At 42.0% G+C, this 6,970-nt stretch overlaps 1 non-coding gene across 1 annotated transcript; it reads right to left on the minus strand.

The window, feature by feature from the left end:
- Positions 1–3,064: 3,064 nt before the first annotated feature.
- Positions 3,065–3,167, minus strand: LOC126012374 (U6 spliceosomal RNA). Its single transcript, XR_007496873.1, has one exon. It is a non-coding gene; the product is annotated as a U6 spliceosomal RNA (small nuclear RNA).
- Positions 3,168–6,970: the final 3,803 nt, after the last annotated feature.

Below are 6,970 nucleotides of genomic sequence, written 5' to 3' on the forward strand. Positions count from 1 at the left end.
ATTTTGGTTGACTTTTTTTTGTTTCAAAAGTCGTCTTATACGCCGGAAAATACAGTACATCCAAATGATGTTCAAAGGACCACTCTGGACTCAAAGCTAAGGGATACTTCCCAGCAGTGGCAACGTTGATGCTCAGATATTGGGCCATATTCCTGTTTCCTGGTCTCCCGTTTTCATTACCTAATACCAAGTCCCCTTCCAGTCTCGCTCCTGGCCCTCTCCACTCCAAACTCTAATGCTTCCCCCAGAACTCCATATCATTACATCAGCACATCTCTGCCTGTATGCACTGTCCCCTCAAACCAGAATGTCCTTCCCAACTGGTTCTCACATCCTTAACCTGAGGACCCAGCTCAAACACCTTTTTTTTTTTTTTACCTCTCATTACTGTTCTAATCCCTGCATATGGCTTGCACTTCTTTTGTGTGCTTTAAAGAGCCATCACATAATACCCTGCTTCTGTACTGGTCTCCTCAAGAGAGCTGAACTTTTGTTCTCCCTGCATTCCCAGCCCTTAGTTCAGGTTCTGAAATGATTTTTTTAGGTGATTATTTTCCGACATTACAAGTGAGGAGTAAGGAAATCATTCCAAGTGCTGGGGGTGTGGGGTGCACAGACCAAAGTCCCTGGCCTCAAGGAGTTCATATCAAAGGGCCTATGAGATGAAGTGACAGTCATGAATTCATAATGTCAGAGAGGAGGAAACACCTGTACAATAAGACTACACAATCACAGCCAGTGTGTGCATGCAAACCCATAGGTCATCTTGGCTGATTCTCCCAATCACCTTGAAGCAGTTTTTTCCATTTCCATTTTAAAGGAGAGAGACAGGAAGCTGAGAGACATTCATTGATGGGCACCATATGACTCAGTTAGAGGTGATGGAGATGAGGCAATAGCATGCTCCTTCCTGGTCTCTCCAACCCAGCTCATTCCTTAGTCCTGTGGGGTCCTAAACTCAGGCCAGAGCACACTGACAGAGCAACTCCTTGATCCTGTTTTCTAAGAATGGGCCCCATGACCATAGCTTTACTCTGGCTAAGATTTCTTGGAGTATCAAGGCTTCAGACATTCCAGCTCTATCCCTCTGGCCCACTGTCTCAGCAGGGAGGGCTGAGAGATTTGTGGCTGGGTTCTGCCCCCCTGGCCTCTAATCCTATAAAATAGCAAGCAGCCTCCAAGGTAGAAAAATAGGGGGAACTAGACTAAAATATAAACACTGATGAAAATTAAAAATGACTAGTGAGTCCTGGGGATTTATAGCTCATAAAGTGAGATGGCCAAGGAGGCCAGACAGAGCAGACGGCCCTGACGCCTCTGCCTTCTTGGTAATTTATCCCAAAAGTAGGCTCTCCACAGCTCACACAGGGCAAGTTGGTTCTCAGAACCACCCAATTCCCAGCTCATGTGTGAGGAAACTGGGACATGATGGAAGTTTTATTTTTTTTTAAGGCTAAATCCAAACATGTTCAATCTATTTCTATGATCTATCTGAAGTTCATCTTACTTTCCATTGAGAAGTAAGTACAGGAACAGGACAGGAAACATGATTGCCATTGGTCAGCTGCAAGAACAAATGAACAGAGAAGTATTCATCTAGAGTCTTCCCTGGTTATCAGGGTACCTGAAGACACCAATCTTTGCTTGAAGTGGCCAACCCCCCTTAGGTACAGTTTCCTTTCTTGCTCATTCTCCTTCCTCTTTCAATTGTGTTGAAACAAAGCCCCTTTGAATTGTGTGTTGCACCAATGAATTCATTCAGCTAATCCCAACTGAGCAATAAAATTTTATAATAACTTTTGTGGACAGAGACAAACAGGACTGAAGCATACCTGAAAACAAATGAAGACTTTTTGAAGGCTTGTTGGTGGTGAGAATAAAGGGTCTAGTCATAGGTGTCTATCCAAAATGACAAATAGAAGAGCTGAAAAATGAAGAAAGGAAGAAAAGAAATCAGAGCTTAAGAGAGAACCTGGGAAGAGGAGTCAGAGCTGGAGAGAAGACAGTGAAGCCTTTTTTGCTAAATACCACAGGAAGTCTCTGTGTACCTCTCAAAGGCTCTTGACCTAGCTAGCTCTCCATCCAGAGTTTCTTAGTCTAAGACATTTCAAGGGGAGTTCATAGCCACCTAGACTTTTGATGCTGCTGGACCAGCTCATTTTTTCATTATCTGTCTGATGGAATCTCAAACATTATGATGACCTTTAGAGGTTGTAGAGGTGAAACCTCAATCTCTATTCATACAGTATAAAGAACTCAAGTACTAAAATATGATTAACTGTTTTCAGTAACAATTAGCTGCATATCCTTGACTTTGTTTTTCTAAACCTGGTTTATTTCACCAACTTAATAGAGAGCATTGTTTGTCTCAAATTTTTGCCACCCAAATTTTTTTTTTGATTTTTGGGTCTCACCCGGCACTGCTCAGGGGTTACTCCTGGCTCCATGCTCAGAAATTGCTCCTGGCAAGCACGGGGGACCATATGAGACACTGGGATTCAAACCAATGACCTTCTGCATGCAAGGCAAACGCCTTACCTTCATGCTATCTCTCTGGCCCCGCCACCCAAATTTTTTATGGAATAATAATCTTAAATGTTACTGGGTTCATTTGGACTTCATGTAAGGTACCAAGACAATAAGTAATACATCCTCAAGTGATATGCAAGGTCATTGGATGAGGGCTGCAAAAGGTGGTGCTGACAAAGACTTTTGTGATAATTTGCTGACTATCCCACTCTGGCCTGTGAAGAAGGTTAGACAGGTAGAGAACAGTGCTGAGGTGGAGAGAAGTTATCCAGAAGGAGCCATAGAGTCCTGAGCATCCTTATTTCTCCCTGCCTATCTGCAGCTTGAAGAACAAGATCCCAATGGGATAGTTGAAGAGTTTGATGCTTTTCCCATGGTCAGAGGATACTATAGTTTGGAATCTGACTCCCACTTCTAAATCTAAAGAGCAAAGATTGATAGAATAGCTCATCTAAATCAGACTTGAGGGAGGATTCTATAACAAGGGAACTTGCAGTCTAAGTTTTTTTTTTAAATAAGGTGTTTTCTTTTTTTAAAACACATGGAACATTTCATGGATTTGAATGTCATCTTTGCACAGGGACCATGTTAATATTCTCTGTATTATTCCTCTTTTAGTAAATGTGCTGCTGAAGTGGGGAAAAGATAAGTGTTTTCTTTGCACCAAATCTGAACCCCACAAGTTAAAGATGATCCAGTCATCTTGACCTATTCAAGGACCCTCAAGAAAAAGGAAATATCCCATCGGAAAGCTGGGAGTTTGAAAGCAGACAGACAAGAGAAAAGTATGCGTCCACATTCAGGCATCACCTATATGGGGAAATTTGTGAATTTTCTCCAAAGAACCCATAACATACCCTGTGGGAGAGCAGACACGTTTAAATCTCTACCATGCTCAGGGAGTATTGACCTTCAAATTTATACTAATCAGAAAAGAATTTTCCTGTCCCCCTTTCCTTCCTCAATCATGGGAAGATTAAAAAAAAATCTACAATAGTTAGAATGATGAAAAAGTGATGCTCCTGGCTAAAAAATAAAGATGAAATTGAGACTCATCCAGAGTGTAGGAGGTTGCCAGATCTGAAAAGGTAGTGAGGAAAGTTATTTCTTTTTAATGACATTTAAGTCTATTACCATTGTTTCTCATAGCCATAAGTGAAGCATACTGAATGCACCATGTGAGTTATAGAGCAGTAACTATGTTTAATCACTTAAAATAAATGGGGAGTTTGGTATTTTCTGAAAGAGAATATGTGATATGTGGAACCAGTTCAAGTTTTTATCAAATTGGATGGGAGAGATTCAGCCTTGTAGAATGACTGATGAAAGTGTGACTTGATTATAATAGCCCAGGAGTTTTGTGTGCTCTTTGTAACAGTTACATTACATAGCAGATCTTTTCAGCACACAGCAGGACTTAAGTACATCTGAGTTTGCTTCCACCATTTCTCTGGCTTTGGTTGATGGGCAGTCAATCAAGTAACATGTCTCTGAGCATCCAGTCTGGAGGAGACTGGAGAAATTCCAGTCCTAACATTTAATAGTTCCTAGCACTGGAAGCCTCCTTAGAGATAGCCAAATGGAGTGACAGAGATTCAGAGAAACAAGTTTTCCAAATCCCTGCAGAATTGAATGCAATCTTGACTCTCCTCATTTCATTCTTCCATACCTGTCCCAAATTCCACCTAATCTCCTCCCAGAAAGCTAAGAACAATGAATCAAGTGCGAGTTTGGCTAATCAAATGGTATCTTCCATTTATGGAAGCTTGGCTCCATTATGTATGTTAGTCCTGATTCTTACAATAATCTTTGTAAGAAAGAATGTCAGTTGTCCTGGGGGAAAAAAAAAAAGAGATGCCTACAGGTACAGAGTCAGGTCTGTGTCCTCAGTCACTCCTATAGAGACCCAGCTGTCAAACAATAGTACTATCTCAAAAGCCAGTCCAGTGACAGGGTGCTGATCTTACATGCAACTGTTCCTATTCAATTCCCAGCACCAGGTATGTTGCCCCTATCTCTGCCAAGAGTTACCTCTGAGCACAGAACCAACATAAGCATAAGTTCCAAGCACTACAAAATGCACCAAACCCCAAAATCCAATCCAGATAGCTCACCAACACACACCAGCAGTCCCAAAGCCAAAATAACTAGAGTTAGATTTGCACTTTACCACTTCCTCCAAAGGAACAAAAAGTCATGCAAATTTTGAAAATTATAAAACAGTGTAAATAATTTTTGAATTAATGGGAAAATTATATAGCCAAAGGGGCCCTTACTTTACTCTCTGAAGTAGGTATTAACTGAATTAATGGATTCTTTTTTCCCTTTCACAAGTTAAGTTGGTTCTTTGTGAAGGTGGGTGCCTGGGAGTGTGGTAAGTTCTCATTTAATTTGGCAGGAATCTTGGCTGGAGCCTACAAGGAAAGTTACTTTTAGATTTTTTTTTCCTGACGGTGAACTTGGCCTCCCTTACTCCCTACTGAAACCCAATTCTTTGCAGGCGGAAACAGGGGATAAAAAAGGAGATAAAGAAAGAAATAAATTAGAGTAGGAAAACAACTGAATAATAAATAATCCTCTTAAAACAGTCATAGGAGAGACAAGGGAGTCTTGCGTGGGGGTGGGGCTGTGGGATTTTGAGACGGATCCACTAGTGAAGCTGCTTTTTGGCCTGTGGTAGATGGTCTCTGCTCCAGAGCCCTGTCTCCCAGTGATGGGGAACTGATTCCTGCTGCGAAGTGCCCCCTGGTCCTCCTGAAAGGCTCAGGAATGCCATCTGATAAGTGAAAGTGGCTTGACTTCTACAAAGAACTGGCTAGAGATTACACTGAGCACCCTTCCTGATGCCTGAAGGAGGTCCTGATAACATTGATATCTTTGGGTGTCGCTGATAACAATCCTAACACTAAAGGAGCCGTCAAGGTGATGTGTGATGAAAAGACCTCTTCAAGCTGGGGCCCCAGAAATGATCTTCTGGAGGTCTGCCCCTTGGGAATGTGGGGAGAACAGAGTATACTGGGATGCCTACCTCAGATCAGCCAGCATGCACAAATGGCCCTAATGGTCTCTCGGGTCTTTGTTCTCTCAGGTTCATAACCTGAATGGTGATGTGGATAGAGACTTATGCTTCTTCATTCATCATTCCACAGCTGAGTCTGGAGCATTTTCTTGGTGATTTTCTCTGTGCTGAGGTGTCCATGATGAATGAGATAGACCAGTCCCTACATCTGTGAATGAGTGTATATAAGCAAGAGTAAGTCCTTAAGTGTACATTGACATATGAGAAAGAGACTGTGTGCAAACACATGACAGTGTATATGAAAAGTATATACTTATGTAAGAATTTCTATGTCAGTACGTGGGAATCAGTATATGGTATATGTGTTTGGGTGAAAGAAAGAATTTCTGGATTCCCTAGAGAGCACATAATTGCATTAAAGGGACTTGTGTCTCAAATGGCCATCTTGTCTAGTCTTTGACAGCCAAGACAGAAAAGCAGGGAAAGAAGTCAGCGAGTGTAAGCAGGTCAGATGGAAACTCAACAAGGAGTAGGACACAAGAATTTATCCTAGGCACTGGGTCTTCTCCAATGGAAGATGTGTGCAAAGGCAAAGATAAATTGTTTGAAGTAAAGTAGAAAAGAAAATGGAAAGACAGAGGAGGGTAGGTCATCTAGGCCAGATTATAGAGTCCTGTAAGCTGTGACTTGGAGGTGACAAGGAAGGACCCTCACAGGATTTGAGCAGGAGAGTAAAGAGTAGAAGAGCATAGTAGAGGCCAGAGTGGTGGCACAAGGGGTAAGGTGTCTGCCTTGCCCATGCTAGCCTAGGATGGACTGTGGTTCGATCCCCTGGCGTCCCATATGGATCCCCAAGCCAGGAGCTATTTCAGAGCACATAGCCAGGAGTAACCCCTGAGCATTACCGGGTATGGCCCCAAAACCAATAATAATAATAATAATAATAATAATAATAATAATAATAAAGAAAAGAGCATAGTAGAGTAATTTTTACATACAGCCTTTGTAGAGAAATTTTGGAAACATGAGCCACTCAGGAGAGATCTGTGAGGAGGCATGATAGACATTGGTGAGAAGGGGCAAGTCTAAATTTGGGATAGGTGAAGAGAAGAGAGGCAGGAGAAAACTAAAATTTGTAATCCTTTAGTATCTGGTGCTCTCATATTTTTTAATAATTTATACAATAGTCATTTTCCTTAAGCAAGAGTCTGAGATCTGAAGCATTTATTTAATTAAAAGCTCATAGCAGGGCTAGAGTGATAGCACAATGGTCAGGCATTTATTTGCCTTGCATGCATCCAACTTGGGGCGAACCCAGGTTCTATCCCCGGCATCCCATATGGTCTCCCAAACCTGCCAGGAGCATTTTCTGAGCACAGAGCCAGAAGTAACCCCTGAGTGCCACCTGGTAGGGCCCAAAAT

Source organism: Suncus etruscus, chromosome 6 (genome assembly GCF_024139225.1).
Source record: "Suncus etruscus isolate mSunEtr1 chromosome 6, mSunEtr1.pri.cur, whole genome shotgun sequence".
NCBI classification, from domain to species: domain Eukaryota; kingdom Metazoa; phylum Chordata; class Mammalia; order Eulipotyphla; family Soricidae; genus Suncus; species Suncus etruscus.